At 38.8% G+C, this 16,904-nt stretch overlaps 1 pseudogene; it reads left to right on the forward strand.

Annotated features, from left to right (window-relative positions):
* The first annotated feature begins 12,552 nt into the window (after positions 1-12,552).
* LOC148164052 (small ribosomal subunit protein eS27-like pseudogene) lies at positions 12,553-12,802 on the forward strand (annotated as a pseudogene).
* Positions 12,803-16,904: the final 4,102 nt, after the last annotated feature.

Below are 16,904 nucleotides of genomic sequence, written 5' to 3' on the forward strand. Positions count from 1 at the left end.
TCCTAGCACTGAATAACTCCTACTCTGTTTCCAAGGTAACAATAAAAGGAAAAGGTTGTTTACCCGTCTAGATACTCCTCTTGGTTTTAAGATTTGTACTTTTCCCACCCACTTAGCTCCTTATTAAAACTCCTCATTATGGGGGGTGCCTGAGTGGCTCAGTCCGCTGAGTGTCTGACTCTTGGTTTCAGCTTAAGTCATGATCTCAGGATCCTGGGATCAAGCCCCCTCATCAGGCTCCAAGCTTAGCAGGGAGTCTGCTTGAGGATTCTCTCCCTTTCCCTCTGCCCCCTCCCCCTGCTCATGTGCACTCTCTCCCTGAAAAAATAAATAAATAAATAAATCTTTAAAAAATAAAAATTGAAAAAAGATAAAACTCCTTTACTTGGAATGTATCTTTGTATTCACCCTTGCTCTTCTTAATTCCTTCAAAGTTAATTATTTATTTAATATATATAAATTAACGTGTGTGTGTGTGTGTGTGTGTGTGTGTGTGTGTAGAAGGGAATTGCAGAAATGGGATCCCTTTGGCTATGTGTTAATCTAAAGGTTTCAGCCCCACTTGGCCTGTCGTTAGGGCCAATAAGTGTCCTCACCTTACTTTTCCCTCCCTGGAGATTTTGTGGACAGCCCTGACATCTGAATTTCCACAGCAGGTATCCACAAAAGTCACTGCCTTCCCTTCCTTCCCAAGAACCCTCACCACATATATTATAGGTGGAGTGACCAAGTTTTAGCACTGGAAGTCTCATGTCCAAGGAAACCCCTCAGTCCCAAGCAAACAGACAATTGTCACCCTAATACAGATCGAAAGAAATGAGATAATGTGTCCAAAGGATAAAGATTTCCTGAGAGAGCCAGGAAAAGCTTGGAAGAGGAGGTAATATTTGAGAGCAGGTCTGAAAATGAGTGGAGTGAGAGATTTAGAGCACAGGGGGTAACACATTCCAAGCTGGAAGTCAGGACTATGCAAGTAGGTACAAGAGAGAGTGGGTCTACCAGTCTGACTGGTTCAGAGGACTGGGAGATAAGGCTGGGAAATTAGGTTGGGACCAGATTATAGAAGGTCTTAAATGCCAGGATAAGCAATTGGGACTCTATTACACAAGAACTGGGATTTGCTAAAGACCTCTGACCTTGGAACTGACATGGTGAATGATGGCTTCAGAAAGACCCATCTTTCATGTCTGTGCAGGATTTACTGGAGAAGGCAGAGAGAGTGAAAGCCCCAAGTCTAGTTAGTTCACTGTGGTACTGTAGTCATCAAAGAATGAGAGGCAGAGACTTGAACTAAGGTGTTGGCCCAGAAATGAAATGGAAATGCTAGATTTAAGAGATTGCAAGACAATCCCTGGTAAAACTTAGCAAACAATAATGTGGAGAAAGAGAAAATTGGTTGGCACCAAGACATTAGAAGTGGGGTGAGTTGGGAGTTCTCAGAGCAATCCAGAATGAAGAGGGTGAATGAGAAGTGAGAGGATGGAGAGGGGCAAGTTGAGGGAGCAAGATGACAGAAAGTGTGTGGCGGGTAATGCAACTCTTCTCCGCATGCCTCAGGCATCTTGAGTAAAATCAATAATTAAATCCATCAATTTTCAGTGTGAGCAATTCCGCTGTGGAAACCAAAGAGAAGGCTGAGGAACGCAGAGCACATGAGGACACCTCGCTTAGAGGCTGGGAGGGTCCTATGGTTGTAAGTGCCTAAGAATTTGCAGCAATTGTTCATGGGTGGTTGGACTTTCGTGTTCCACCAGAATCTGAGCAGTTTCACTAGCTTTTGAGGGGTGGGAGTGCCATTCAACTCCGTTCCATTTAAATGCCCATGGGAAGGAACTAGTAGAGAGAGATACAGTAAAGGAATAAAACCGGTTAAGTAATATTGGGAGTATAACGTTAGAACAAGATGAAGGCATTGAGCTTAGCTAAGAGAAATAGGAAGGATTGGTTAGGATAGATGGATTCCGGTAAGTTTTTGGATGGGGCTGTGTCAAGGGAGCTACTTCCTAAGGATGTCATGAAAATAGGTGGTGGAATCATTTGCTGGGAGGAGAAGACACTGAAGGAAGAATTTTGGTGATTTAGAAGTTTTAGAGATGTACAAGTGATCATTGAAACTATGGGTTTGTTTGAGGACACCCAGGGAGAGTGTATGAAGTTAGGGGATGATGGCTGGAACACTTTCATTGTCTTTGCGATTACAATCAGAATCTTTTTTTTTTTTCCTTTAAATACATTTCATCAGCTTCCTGAATTACTACATACTTATTACACTTCTTCCTTTCCAGGTAAAAATAAGAAATAATCACCGTAAGAATATATTCATCAAGAACGTGATTCTTTTTCTTCAATCAAATGAAATGGGATCATTTAATTTTTATGAGGAATGTACTAGTTTGTATCATTACTTAGAGATAATAATGTTCTTATATTGTTGGTCTTGAGATAATCTCTATTTTTATACACTAAAGCAGTTGGTACTTCTGACCACGTTTTGGTCACATGCCAGTTGTGAGATTAGGCTTAACAGCTCTAATTAGGTTTCCTGAATTTGATTAGTGCTGGGAATTTGTTTCTCATCTGATAGTTTATCCTATAAGATTTAGCTCAAAACCACATGTTTTCTTGGCTATTTTTTGTATCATATAAATCATGTCAACCGTCATGCTTTCCACTAGACCATTTTGCCTTAGTGATTTCTTGTTTACTTTCTGGTAAGATCTTCTGAATACTGAAATGAAAGTGTTACAAGCTATGTCAGAGTCTACTTTGTAGATCATGGGGGCTAAATATTATTTGTTGGTTTCACTGTCCTCTTATGTGCTTGAAAGTATTGATGTGGTTTATGTTTGAACTTCTCCTTGTCCATTTTAAGTGAATGTTATAATTCTTTTTCAGCAACATAGTAACAGATTATATTAATAGGATATTAATACCTGGGTTAGCAGATTTCACATCTTTCCAAATTTAATCACCTTATTGCTTACTTGGCATAAGTATTCCTCATTTTTCTGTTGTGTAATTGATATTTAAAACAATATTACACAAGATGGCACTAGCAAGACTAATCTTATTTGCATACCCATCAGAATATAGTTGGCAATTATATTATGTGGTTTTCTTTGAATTGTGTATCAATTAGATGATATAAGGAATGAAAAAAAAATAGAAAAAGTTTAAAAGTGCCAGAAAGAAATAGAATCAGAGTTGGAGAAACCTTGAGTCTCTTTTCCCTGACACAGTAAAGGATTTCCTTAGTGATAGTCATCTATTTTAATATATTCACTACCTAACAGCCCTTTGCTTAAATATTATGTGGTTTCAGATAAAAAAAAATCTTTTATTTTCTGTTGATCTAGCTATATGATGAAAGAAAGCCAAAATAACTATAATCAACAAAACTGCAAAAATCCCCTCATCATAAGGTGTCAACCCAAGGTCCTCTGACTTTCAACCTTTATCACTTTGTAGTAACACAGTACATTTTCTAAATATAATTTCTCCATGTAAATAAATGATATACAATAGTTGATGTCACCTTTTTCTTTAATATTTTTCTAATAGCTATTTCAAAATATCTATATATAATATTTTTATATATATAGCATAATTTGCACTATGATATGATGTTTTGTGGTATTATGCCAGTCCCTAAATCTTGATCATTATGACAACACTATAACTGAAATGAAAGTGTTACAAGCTATGTCAAATTCTACTTTGTAGAAATATCCTTGGACTTTTTTTCCCCTTTCATTTGTATTATTTTCTTGATGCATACAACAAAAGTAAACTTACCAAGTTAAGAGAAACTTGTTTGATTTTAATGAATTTTATTAGTAATATATCAGAGTGTTCTATAGGTTAAAAAAAAGATAGTGTAAAGGCAAGGTATCTGTTCCCCAAAAGCCCTCACTGTATTGAATTTACTATTCATTTGGTACTTTCCAAAGGTTTACAGTTGCATTTCTTTTTTTTTTCCCCTTCCCCTAATTTTTTTTTTAAAGTAAGCTCTGTTCCCGACATGGGGCTTGAACTCATGACCCGAGATCAAGAGTCAGCTCATTCTACCTACTTACGCCAGCCAGGTGCCCCTACAGTTGTACTTCTCAAATCATCAGCAACACTGAAATTTTTCTAATAGTCAAATACTTATCAAGTGCCTAATATTTTGTCAAAAATTCACTGGATTCTGTAAATAGGTATCCTCGTCCATACATAACATAGTGGAATGGTTAAGAGCATGGACTCTGAAAGCTGGTTTGCTATCTGTGATGAACTTTTGAGGCTGACTTCTATACAGTTAAGATTGCCTACCAAATTAAGTATAAGTTCAGTTATGCATTCAAGGCCACCACTATTCATTTCTATACACTCTTTTCTAGTGCAATATTTGGGACATGCTTATAGTAAAAAGTTAGTCATTGTTTATCTGAAATTCAAGTTTGACTGGGCATTCTCTATTTTATTTGGTAAACCTGGCAACCCTACACATAGGTAGCTTGAATTTGGTCTCAAACCCACATAAGGGCTTGCTTAAGGTTATGAAGTCTTAGGGAATTTTTTTCCCCCATTCTCCCAGGGCAAAGGTTGAGACAGGTAAATTTGCAAGATCTTCTTCTTTAGGATAGATTCATTTCCTGTTCACTCATACTGATTGCGTTGCCTATTAGAATCTCAAATTTATTGAACAATCTTGCATAGTTCCTTGGCTGTATCTGCTATCTTCTGCATACTGTGTAATTTGCAAAATGTACACTCAAAGGTCCCTTAGGTTGATCATAAGGGTGAACATCAGCTTTACAGATCATTTGTCTTTCAGGACTCTTTTCCTTTTCCTTTTTTTGTTGTTTCTATAGATCTCTTAATGTTCTGCCAACTCTATGAAACATTTAAAGATATTTTTACATAGTTCATCCAATATTTCTAGTTGGTTTTAGCAACAAGGGATCAAGGAGAAAGTGTTGTGAGGGGAGAGTAATTCAGATACCTCAAATGATATTCTCCCAGAACTAGATGTCTTTCAATCCTTTGTTCTTGCTAACTCTGAAATCTGGTATCCTCTGTCTCTCTCAAGTTTTCATACTTCTTACCAGTCAATGGGTCTAGCCCAGAGTAATTTGACTTTGCTTTCATACTCCACAAAGACTGGTGATCTGTCTGGTCACAGTATGGGAGCTTTCTCTGCGTTCCATCTAATGACTTGAGCCACTACCGCATTTATTTCCTACCAACGTTCTTTCTCTCAGTCAGAACTCATTTCCCTGGTCGCTAATCTCTTGAGTTTTATAGAATATAAATCAATCTAATGCTGCCACCACCAGCCCCCAACTTGTCTTCTGATTTAGTCCAAAGGAATCCCATTCTTTTTTTTTTAAAGATTTTATTTATTTATTCATAAGAGACAGAGGGAGAGAGAGAGAGAGAGAGAGAAGCAGAGGGAGAAGCAGTCTCCCAAGGAGCAGGGAGCCCGATGCGGGACTTGATCCCAGACCCTGGGATCATGACCGGAGCCGAAGGCAGACACTTAACCATCTGAGCCACCCAGGCGCCCCAAAGGAATCCCATTCTTAACTGCTGTTTCTGGAAGCACACCTGAGTCCCTCATGGGATTAGCCTTAGATGAATTTTCTACTTGCCTTTAGGAAGACCAGATTTTGGAGTGAGGTTAGATTTCCCTGGGCACCCCTGCCTTCCTGGGTGAGTGATCTGGGTGAGTGACCAGCAGCTTCTTTCTCCTATTGGTCCTAATGTTTTTATTCTAGATCCGTCCAGCCCTGTACACTCTTGGTACCAATGATGTGCTGGATCTGGCTCACACCAGACTGCAAGAGCCAATTGTTAAACTTCTGGAACTGAGACCTGATGAATAAGACCAGCTATTATTAAAAATTAAATTATAGGAACTTATACTTAAATAAGTTATATTGAAAATGATGGTATCAAGTTCTTAGAAGAAAACATAAGATCCATCTTTTTGCCTTGAGTTAGGCAATAATTTCTTAAATATGACACCAGAAACCCAAATGACAAAAATAAAAAAGTAGATAAATTGGACTGCATCAAAATTTTAAAGTTCAAAGGACACTACTAAGAAAGTGAAAATACAGCCCACACAATGGGACAAAATATTTGCAAATCATATATCTGGTTAGAGATTTGTATCTAGAAGACTTTTTTTTTAAAACACCTTTGACTCAGTAATACCTTTTTAAAATAACCAAATTAAAAGACAGATAAATGATTTGAACAGATATTTTACCAAAGATATATAAATGGCCAATAAGCACATGAAAAGATCCTCAACATATTTGGTCATTAAGGAAGTGCAAATCAAAACCACAATGAGATACTTCATACCCACTAAGATGGCTATAATCAAAAAGATAACGATAACAAATATTGCTGAGGATGTGGGAAAATAAGGAATGTCCAGGCTAAGCTTATTCAGAGAAACAAAAAGTAGATTTGTGGTTGCCTACAGCTGGAGGGGAGAGAGAGGGTGATAACTTGGAATAGTCACAGGTACAACTAAACCCACACAGCAAAGCCAATCACTGAGATATTGGGTGTGTAGCAAGGAAAGGGTTTATTCCAGAGGCAGCCAAATGAGGAGACAAAAGGGTACTCACCCAACTAAGGATTAGAATAAGTTTTTATAGTCATACGAGCTGGGATTACATACATATTGATGAAAAGGGCCAGAAAATTTATACTATTGGTGAGGAACGATGGAGCATGTGCATTGAGCAAACATATATGTAACATACATCCCATGGTCATTTTGGGGGTGGAGACTTAACATTAAAATGAGGCAAATGTTGGCATCTGACATCAGGAGTTCATCTGGAGGACAAGGAGAGGGGCTATGGGCAGGCTCTGAGATGGATCTTGGGATCATTATCTCCGGTAAGGAATGCAGGGCCTTGCTCATTTAGAGGCTGGAACTATATCAATGACCTTCATTTGTGTCAGTCCAGGCCTCTGCGGAGACAGCTAGTGGTTTGTTAGTGGGGTCTGAAAAGAAACAATAGCTAATTAGGGAGAAAGCGCTCTCTGAAAAATAAACTTTAAATTTCCCAATAGTCTTATCTTCATTAATCCTATGGGGCACTGTTTCACAGAGTTCCTTTTTGGAATATTGAAAATGTTCTAAAATTAGATCGTGGTGATGGTTGCACAACTCTGTAAATATACTAAAAACCATTGAATTTTGCTCTTTAATTGTGCATTTAGTTGAATTATATGTCAATAAGCTGTTAATAAAAAAACAGGATAATAAATATTCAAAGCACACCACTTCTTGATTATTTTATAACATTTTACTATTATCTGGGCTCTTGAAGTTATTTACTAAGAGATAGTGCCCAAGTGGCCCCAGAACTTAAGGTCAAATTGTATATGATATTAAACCAGCAAAAACTGTTTATCTCAACTAATATCTTGTTTATTTCTTCATATCCACCTGCCAGATGGCAGGGAGTGATAATATGCTGTACTAATCCCCAAGGAGGACTCATTTGCTTGAGATTTAGACACAAACAGTAATGATCCTCACCATTACACGAAATAGAATGATGCCACAAAAGGCTTCATGACAAAATTATTAGAATATGCGTGCAATGGATCTATCTATTCAGTCATCCAGCTGCACTTCACCAACAGATCTTCTTGAGTAATATAGAAACTGCAAAAATGAATTAGATCCTGTTTCTCTCTGCAGTCAAAGCTCAGTCAAGAAAGTAGAAACCAATTTAAATATTTAAAACCAGAGAAAGAGGTACTTATGAATTTTCGATGAGGCTTACAGAGTGAAAGTTGGGGAGCTGCCCCCAGCTTCCAGATTCACTAAAACTGAATCTGAAATTCCTTACTTTCATGCAGAAGTCAGAAAAAAAAAAAAAAAACTCAAGAGATGGAAATCAGTGATCATGGTTGCCTTGCAGCCTTGGGATAAAAAGCAGGAAGGGAAATTGATCCAAAAAGTCCTGTCTTAAGTTCACATTTCCACCAACACAGCAGGAGAAAGAGGAATAGCTCCTACTTCTCTCCTGCCTTCTAATCCATGCATGTATACATCTCACTGGCAGAATCTAAACTGGATTGGGAACCCTTCCCACAAGGGACTATGGGAAATGTAGTTCTCATTCATCCAGCTCCTATGATGAAAGGGAGAGTATAAAGGGAATGGAAATGATGCTAAGTACCAACAAATAATATCTGACTCATTACCCTCAAGGGTAGTCAGGTAATTTTCTGAAACTATATGTAGTATGAGTTAGGAATTGTTTCTTAGTGGTAGGGGTTACAAGTTGCAGAAATTTAATCTCCCCCCCTCCCCTCCCTATAACTTGACAGGCCTTGAACCACTGGATTCCTAGGCACTTGACCAAATTAGCAAGCCCTGAACTTACTGAGAGTTTATCTTCCACCCTCTGGCACATGCCTTGAGAATCATAAAGCGTACTTGTGAATTCTCACTTGTTCCAATCATTATGTCACCAATGTAGTAGACCAGTGTGAAGTCCTTTGTGATGGCAAGACTATCAGATTTCCTGTGGAGATTGGATACCGCCCTGGGACAGGACTCTGTACTGCTACTCTTCTGGGTAACAGTAAGCTGTTTCAGGTGGTCTTTACTTATTAGCGTAGAAGAGGAGTCAGAAAACTAGAGCTTGTAGGCTGGTCTTTTGTTTTTTAAACAAAGTTTTATGAGATCACAGCCCTGCCCACATTTACATATTATCTGCGGCTACTTTCATGTGACAACAGCAAACTGAGTAGTTGGACAGTGACCTTGCTGAACAGCCAAAATATTGCCCTCAGACAAAGAGAAATAGAAATAAAACCAAGTGTTAGTTTTACTTCTAGAACAAAACCATGGCCCCTTTATGAAAAGGAAACACTAAAGTATTTTTATAGGGGCACCTGCCTGGCTCAGTCAGAGGAGTGTGTGACTCTTGATCTCAGGGTTGTGAATTTGAGCCTCATGTTGGGTGTAGAGATTACTTAGAAGCAAAATCTTTCAAACAAACAAACAAACAAACACACAAATAATTAAATAAGTGTATTTATAATTGTTAAAATCAAATATTTTTTCTGAGATTTGAAATAATCAATGTGTATTTAAATGGGCTTTCCCCCTCAGTCTAGTATAAAATAGCCAGAACGACACTGTTCTCTTTTTTATTGTTATGTTAATCACCATACATTACATCATTAGTTTTTGATGTAGGGTTCCATGATTCATTGTTTGGCATAACACCCAGTGCTCCACGCAGAACGTGCCCTCTTTAATACCCATCACCAGGCTAACCCATCCCCCCACCTCCTCCCCTCTAGAACCCTCAGTTTTTTTTTCAGAGTCCATCGTCTCTCATGGTTCGTCTCCCCCTCTGACTTACTCCCCTTCACGATGCTGTTCTCTTAACCTCTGATTAAAAAAAAAAAAAAAAAAAAGCCTGTTTAGAAAAATCTATGTATATTCTTTACACAATTGGGCAAAGTAATCTGCAATATTTGATCGATAATTCATTATAACTTCTAATGAAACATATTTAAAAAATCTTTGTACTGAAAAACCTCCAAGGCAAATTCAGCACAAGTCAGGACCCTCATTTAGAATTCACTGGGGGCTTGATTACTGCTAAGTGCCGTGATGGCCAGAATGAAGAAAGGCTGGCCTGAGGTCTATGTTTATCAAGTAAATGATCTCTCTGAACTCAAAATCTGGTAGTGGGTGGGGGGAAGACAATGTCCAAGTTGACTCTCTGACCATTGAGAGTCAACCTCACAGAAGTTTTTCTTATATTTTTAAATTCTCATTTCCTTATAATAATTCACAATTACATAATGCTTCATAGGGTTAGTGAGTGTTTTAAAAAACATCTCATATGATTTCCATATCTCCCATTTCATAGGTAAGAAAACTGCTGCTCACAGAGAGTCTGTCAATCATCCAGCTTCACAGAGAAAAGGACAAGAGAACAAATATTCACCGAGCATCCACAATATTGTAGGCACCATCTTAAGCCAGAACTCACATTTGATTTGTAGACTCCAAATCTAATATTCTTTTTTTTTTCTTTTTAAGTAGACTCCATGCCCAATGTGGAGCCCAACGTGGGCCTTGAACTAACAACTCTGACATCAACACCTGAGCTGAGATCAAGAGTCGGATGCTTAACCAACTGAGCCACACAGGCACCCCCAAATCTAATATTCTTACTATCACAATTTATTAATCCCCATCATTATGAGTACCAGGGATGCAAGAAGTGGTGATAATTTTTTTTTTTTAAGATTTATTTGAGAAAGAGAAAGAGGGGAGGGCAGGGAGGGGAGAGGGAGAGGGAGAGAATTTCAAGCAAACTCCCTGCAAAGCACAGAACCTGGTATGTGGCTCAATCCCAGGACCCTGAGATCATGACCTAGGCAAAAAAAAAACAAGAGTGGGAGGCTCAATTGACTGAGCCACCCAGGCACCCCAAGTGGTGATAACTTTTAAACACATAAAAATGTACCAAACACTGCCCCCAAACTAAGAATAAGGTGACCAGGAGAAGGGAGACACAATTGCAAAACTTTATGGCCAATGCTGTTTATAAAGTTATTGAATGAATGGCCTCAAAAATATGCTTATGCTACTATATGCAGACTAAAGCTGAAAAATAGGAAGTACTTTTTTGGAATTTAGTTGTGACCTTCTGAAATATCTAACCACAGAAAGTTAGAAGGTGTCTCTGGATCATTTTTATTATTATTAAAGAGCAAATTTATCTTTTGGGAATGATTCAAACCTGGTCCTGCTTCAAGTCAACAGCTGTATGAAATATTGCCCTTCTAGATCTATGATTCTATGGTACTGTCTCTGGTTAACAAGGTGTCCCCGTACCCTGTGATTTTAACGTCCTATAAATCTGTTGGGAAAGAGCTATAATATCAGATATGGATATGCTTCCTGAAGTGTATGCCATATATACACATTGAGCTCTGTGCAAATATACAGCAGGAATAAGTATGTCTTTCTTTAGCTTCTTGCTGAGGCTACATGCTTTGAGATTCTCCAGTTATTTACTTACTAATTTAGCAGATAGACATTTATTATACACACCTTATAGACTAGATTTGTGAAGACTATAAAATAGCTTGGTAAACGTTTTCCTATCCAGATTTTGAGTGGCCTAGTCAAAACCTATGCTAGTAGCACATCTGAATTATCGCCTTCATTAGAAAGGCCAGTTAATGCACAAAGGAAATGAAACCCGCATCCTTTTGCTATCTAGGACAGAGGTCAGCAAACTTTTTCTGTAAGCAGCCAGACTCTAAATATTTTCGGCTTTGCAAGGCCATATGGTCTTTGTTGCAGCTACATAACGCCCCATCCTAGTATAAATGGATGTGGCTGTGTTCCCATAAAATTTTACTTATGGACACTGAAATTTGACTTTCATATAATTTCCATGTGTCACAAAACATTATTCTTTTGATTTGTTAAAAAGCATTTAAAATGTAAAAACTATTTCTATCTTGGCCATATAAAAACAGTCCATGGACCATAATTTGTCCATCCCTGATCAATGAAATTACTGTCGAACAGAGTTGTAGATAAACATGAAGGATGCCGGCAGTATAATAAAATATTAAAGTACATGTAGAAAGCTAAATGATAAATATTTAAAATACTTTCATACCAAGAGTTGGAAAGATTTTACCATCTTTCCACTTATGTGGGTTCTGTATTTAGATGGAGCAGACTTAGCTCTCCTTAAATGAGTAATTTCAGCAACTGGTACAGAAGTGATTCAAATGACTGCATACTAAAAGATGAAAAATAAAGACAATACCTTCAGATTGGTTACAGTTCTTAGCCTTATATTGCTGGAAGTTGAATTGCTTCCCATACAATTCTCTTACACTTGGCTCCTATTTTTGTTTTTTGTTTTTGTTTTCTGAATAACTGAACTGCCTATTAATCAGGGTTCTCTGGAGAAACAGAACCAATAGGAGCATATTTCCATATCAATATCTATATATGGGTTTTTTTATTATTGCAGGTCTAGTTTGGGGCCTGAGAGCTCACATTTCTTTTTTTTTTTTTTTTTAAGTAGGCTCCATGCCCAACATGGGGCTTGAACTTATGACTCAGAGATCAAGAGTCACATGCTCTACTGACTAAGCCAGCCAGGCAGCCCCATATATGTGATTTTTAAAATAAGGAATTGTTTCATGTGATTATAGAGGCTGAGAAGTCCCATGACCCTTAGTCAGCAGGCTGGAAACCCAGGAGAGCCAGTCATGTAGTTCCAAGCCCAAGTCTGAAGCCCTAGAGACCAGGAATGCCAATGGTGGAAGTCTCAGTCATGGAGCAGAAGACCAATGTCCCAGCTTGAACAGCCAGGGTGTGGGGGAGCAAATTCTCCCCTTCTTCACCTCTTAAATTCTATTCAGGCCTTTAATGGGACTGTATGATGGCCTCCTACACTGGGGAGGTGTGATATTGTGATTTATAATAAGAAATCTACTTTCCAACAGCGATGACTTCCTCACAAGAACATGCCTTTCACAAAGCATCTCCGTCATTCCTCTCTAGAAGAGGAAAAGAGGAAACACAAGAAGTGCCTGGTGCAGAGCCCCGGGTCCTGGTTCATGGACGTGAAATACTCAGGACGGGATAAAATCCCCACCATCTTCAGCCATGCACACACAGTAGTTCTGTGTTGGCTGCTCTGCTGTCCTCTGCCAACCTGCTGTAGGAAAAGCAAGGCTTGCAGAAGGATGCTCCTTCAGATGGAAGCAGCACTGAAAGCATCCCGAATCAAGACGAGTGCGAAGCTATCCCAATAAACACATTTTGGATTTTAAATGTATAAACATTTGTATGTATATGTATTTGTACATTTGTCCCTGTTTCTGGTACAGAGCTCCCAAAGCCCTTGGAATTTTCTGGTAAGGGAAATGGGAGGATGTTTTATTATGATATTTGGTCTCTTATCCTCAGTTCTTGAAGTCACTTCTGAGCCATACAGGTGAAATGGATGTCTTGTTATGCAGAACAAGCCTTTTCAACTACAACTGAGTTTATGAGGTGACTTTTAGAAATCCCCTAAATATGGGGGGTGGGGGGTGCTGGTTGTCAGGAGAATCAATCATGTCATTAGAGGGTTGGAATTTTCAGTCCCCCCCCCACTCCTGGGAGAGGAGTATGAAAAATATCCAAGTCATAGTCCACCCCCAGAATCTAATTTGGTTATTCCGGTGCAGGGATTGAAGTTTCAGTATTTTGGGGTTCTAATATGCAGCCTCCAAGGTGTAGGCTACTGCCCCACATGGACCTGTGCAGAATTGCCCATGATCCACTGGGAATTTTGTCTTTTGATAAACTGAGACTTTTTTAAATGACTTACTAAATAATCTTAACTAGGGGCGCCTGGGTGGCTCAGTTGCTTAAGCACCTGCCTTCGGCTCAGGTCATGATCTTAGACTCCTGGGATTGAGTCCCACATCAGGCTTCCTGCTCAGCAGGGAACCTGTTTCTCCCTCTCCCTCTGCTCCCCCCCCCCCCGCTTGTGCTCATTTTCTCTCTCTCTCATAAATCAATTAAAAAAATCATCTTAACTAAAGGTTTGACATGCGGATATATTTGCCAAGAGGCCAAACAATAATTTTAGAAAAAGATCTTTGAATCACTTAGGAGAAAATAAACATCATTATATTTAAAAACAAAACATTGTATACCAATGTGCATTGGAGCATTTTTCACAATTGCCAAAAGGTTGAAACAACCCAGATGCCCATCAGCAGATGAATGGATAAACAAATTGTAGTACATGCATACAACAGAATATTATTCAGCCTTAAAAAACAATGAAATTCTGATACATGCTATGACATGAATGAAACTTGAAACATTATGTTAAGTGAAATAAGCCAGACACAAAAAAACAAATATTGTGTGATTCCACTGATAGGAGATATCTAGAATAGGCAAATTCATAGAGACCAAAAATAGATTAGAAGTTACCAGGAACTGATGGTCAAGGGGAATGGTTAGTTGGTAGTTAGCAGGCACAGAGTTTCCGTTAGGGATGATAGAAAGTTCTAGATATGAAAAGCGGTGATGGTTATATAACATTGTGAATATACTTAAGGCCACTGAACTGTATACTTAAAATGGCTAAAATGGTAGATTTTATGTTCTATATACTTTACCACAATATAACAACACAAAACCTCCTCTTTCTAGGTGTGATACTTCTGAATAAAGATTTAAGCTGCTCTGGAGTTGTCAGCCTTATCACACCGCTAACAGTAAAAAGATAAATTGGCCACCATGAAAGGAAATCCCATTTAACAAAGGTCTTTAGAATGTATCAGCAGCCTGAAGTCACTATAAAATGATTGTCTTTGCAAGGACATTTTTTCAGTTTTTTTTTTTTTTGATATATCAGTAAGTATGTTCAAGTCTTTTAAAGGAAAAATAATGCTTTCTCTGGAATTTATTTTTCTGAAAACTTTGAAGTCAAAATTAATGTCTGAAAATACAAAGCATGATGAGCTCATCAACTGAATCTGGTATCATAACTATCGATTTTTAGATACAACAGTAGGAAATGTGTAGCTCTCAGCTTTCGAGATTATCCACCAATGATTAACATAAAGTTGGAGCAGGTGCTACAAAGGATGGAGATTATCATGCTCTTGGAATTTTTGACTCATGCTATAGTCTGCCATAAAGAGCAGTATAAAAAAGGATTTGTTCAGACCTAAGAAAACCACATAATTAGGTCTTTTAGAGGCAATCTAAGAAGTGACTGTGGTAAGATAATTCTAGAGCAAAAGACCTTCTTGTAGATGAACTGCCACCAGCCCCCTTTATCCTCCCTGTCAACTTATGCAAAATTTTATTCCTTTCAAATTTGGATAATGCCTCTTTCTTTGCTTGCTATTAACCTGATTAATCTTTCTCACGCCTCCATCTCTCTCCCTTACTTCTCTGCCTCCATCTCTCACATGAAATCTTCCATGGTAACATATTCTGAAAAGTTATAATGAATGTAGTGAGAAAAAAGTAACTCATGATTTCAACATTTTCTTGCAAGCAACTCTTTAGTTACAGATGAGCAGTAAAAGGCTGTGGAGTGTGTGTAAATGGTTGGGACATTGGGAAGTGCTTCTCCAAGCTGTTCACCAATTTCTCCCTGCAGATGAGATTTTATGCTATGTAAAAATTTTAGAGTTGAATGAATGAATAAAGAGAAGGTACAGAAATAGTCTAAAACATTCAAGTTTATAAAGACTTTTACAGAATGTTTTGGAGTCCTGCTGCCTTCCTGTGATGAAATTTCCTTCCACATTTCTCTTCCACATCCAAGTAGTTTGCCCCAGAGTCAAGAGGCTTTTATGAGTGACGTTCTCTCTTTGCTCAGACAGAATTTCCTGATCCCAAAATGTTTGGTTGGTCCAAACGAGAGGCCACATCTTCCCCAATTTATGGCCCTTGCCTACCAATAGCAGCTCAGTTTGTGTGTGTGTATAAGGGGAGGGTTGGCAACCCGCATTTTCTACCTATCTTCTGAGTTGACTAAAAACGTCTAGAAGCTTCCCTTTCCTTCCCTGCTTTCTTTAGACCTTGGAGAATCTTCACCCCAAGAGTGGAGGCTATATTTTGGGGAGGTGTTCTCTCATTAGCTGGAGTTGAACATCAGAATGAGTTTTCACTTAAAATCAGTGTCATCCAGGGAGGCGTGTTCAATAGGTGTAAGTATAGATAGATAAATGGTTGAGCCACATCTTGCCTTCCTAATCGTTCCTTTATTGGTTCAACCTGCGTTTTATATTTATTTACTGAGCAACTGTTATTTGCCAAGCACTGTTTGGCAAAGGTATACAACAGGCTAAGGTATAAAACAGTTAAGAATCACAGCTTCTGTGGAACTCATATTCTAGGGGGATAGTTAAAAATAAAGATAAATTAGTAAGACATTTAGGATGTTAGATGGTGATAAGAACCAAGAAAAAAAAGTAAAGCAGAGGAGGGAGGGAGGGAGGAAGAGAAAGGAGGGGAAGGAAGAAGGGAAGAGAGGAGGGAGGGTGGGAGGGAGGGAGGGGGAGAGAGGGAGAGCTGTGCAATATCAGGTAAAGTAGTGAAAGAAGTCCTCTCTGAGGAGGTAACCTCTGAATAAAGATCTGAGAAAGGAGAAAGAGCCAAGCTTACATACACTGGATGGAAAAACATTCCGATCAGAGAGCTCAGCAAATGCAAATGATCTACATGAGGTAGTTATGAATGTGTGTTCCAGGAAGAGCTGGAGTGGAATAAAAAAATGGGAGAGCATCAGAGGATGAAGAGCAAGTTGGACCAAATCCTGTGAGTCTTTGGAAAACATTGCAAGGACTGGTTCTTCTCTAAGTAACATGGGAAACTCTAGGGAGGGAGATGTGTTGAGCAGATGATTGAGCTGATCTGACTTTTCTTTCTTTCTTTTTTAAAAATATATTTTATTTATTTATTTGACAGAGAGAGAGCACAAGCAGTGGGGGGGGGGCAGGGGGACAGCAAGAGGGAGAGTGAGAGGGAGAAGCAGACCCCCTGCTCAGCACGGAGCCTGATGTGGGACTCAATCCCAAGACCCTGAGGTCATGATCTGAACTGAAGTCAGATGCTTAACCAACTGAGCCATCCAGGTGCCCCTGACTTTTATTTCAAAAGATGGTACAAGGGGCATCTGGGTAGCTCAGTCAGTTAAGAGGCTGTCTTCCGCTCAGGTCATGCTCTCAGCGATTTAGGATCAGCCCTGCATTCGGCTCCCTGCTTAGCAGGGAGTCTGCTTCTCTGCTTCTCCCTCTGCTCCCCCACCCCCCACAGCCCTGTTCGTGCACACTCTCTCTCTCTCAAATAAATAAAA

The sequence above is a fragment of the Eumetopias jubatus genome, unplaced genomic scaffold, assembly GCF_037043125.1.
Source record: "Eumetopias jubatus isolate StellerSeaLion01/CBP00866 unplaced genomic scaffold, mEumJub1_p1.0 scaffold_6, whole genome shotgun sequence".
In the NCBI taxonomy this organism is placed as follows: Eukaryota; Metazoa; Chordata; class Mammalia; order Carnivora; family Otariidae; genus Eumetopias; species Eumetopias jubatus.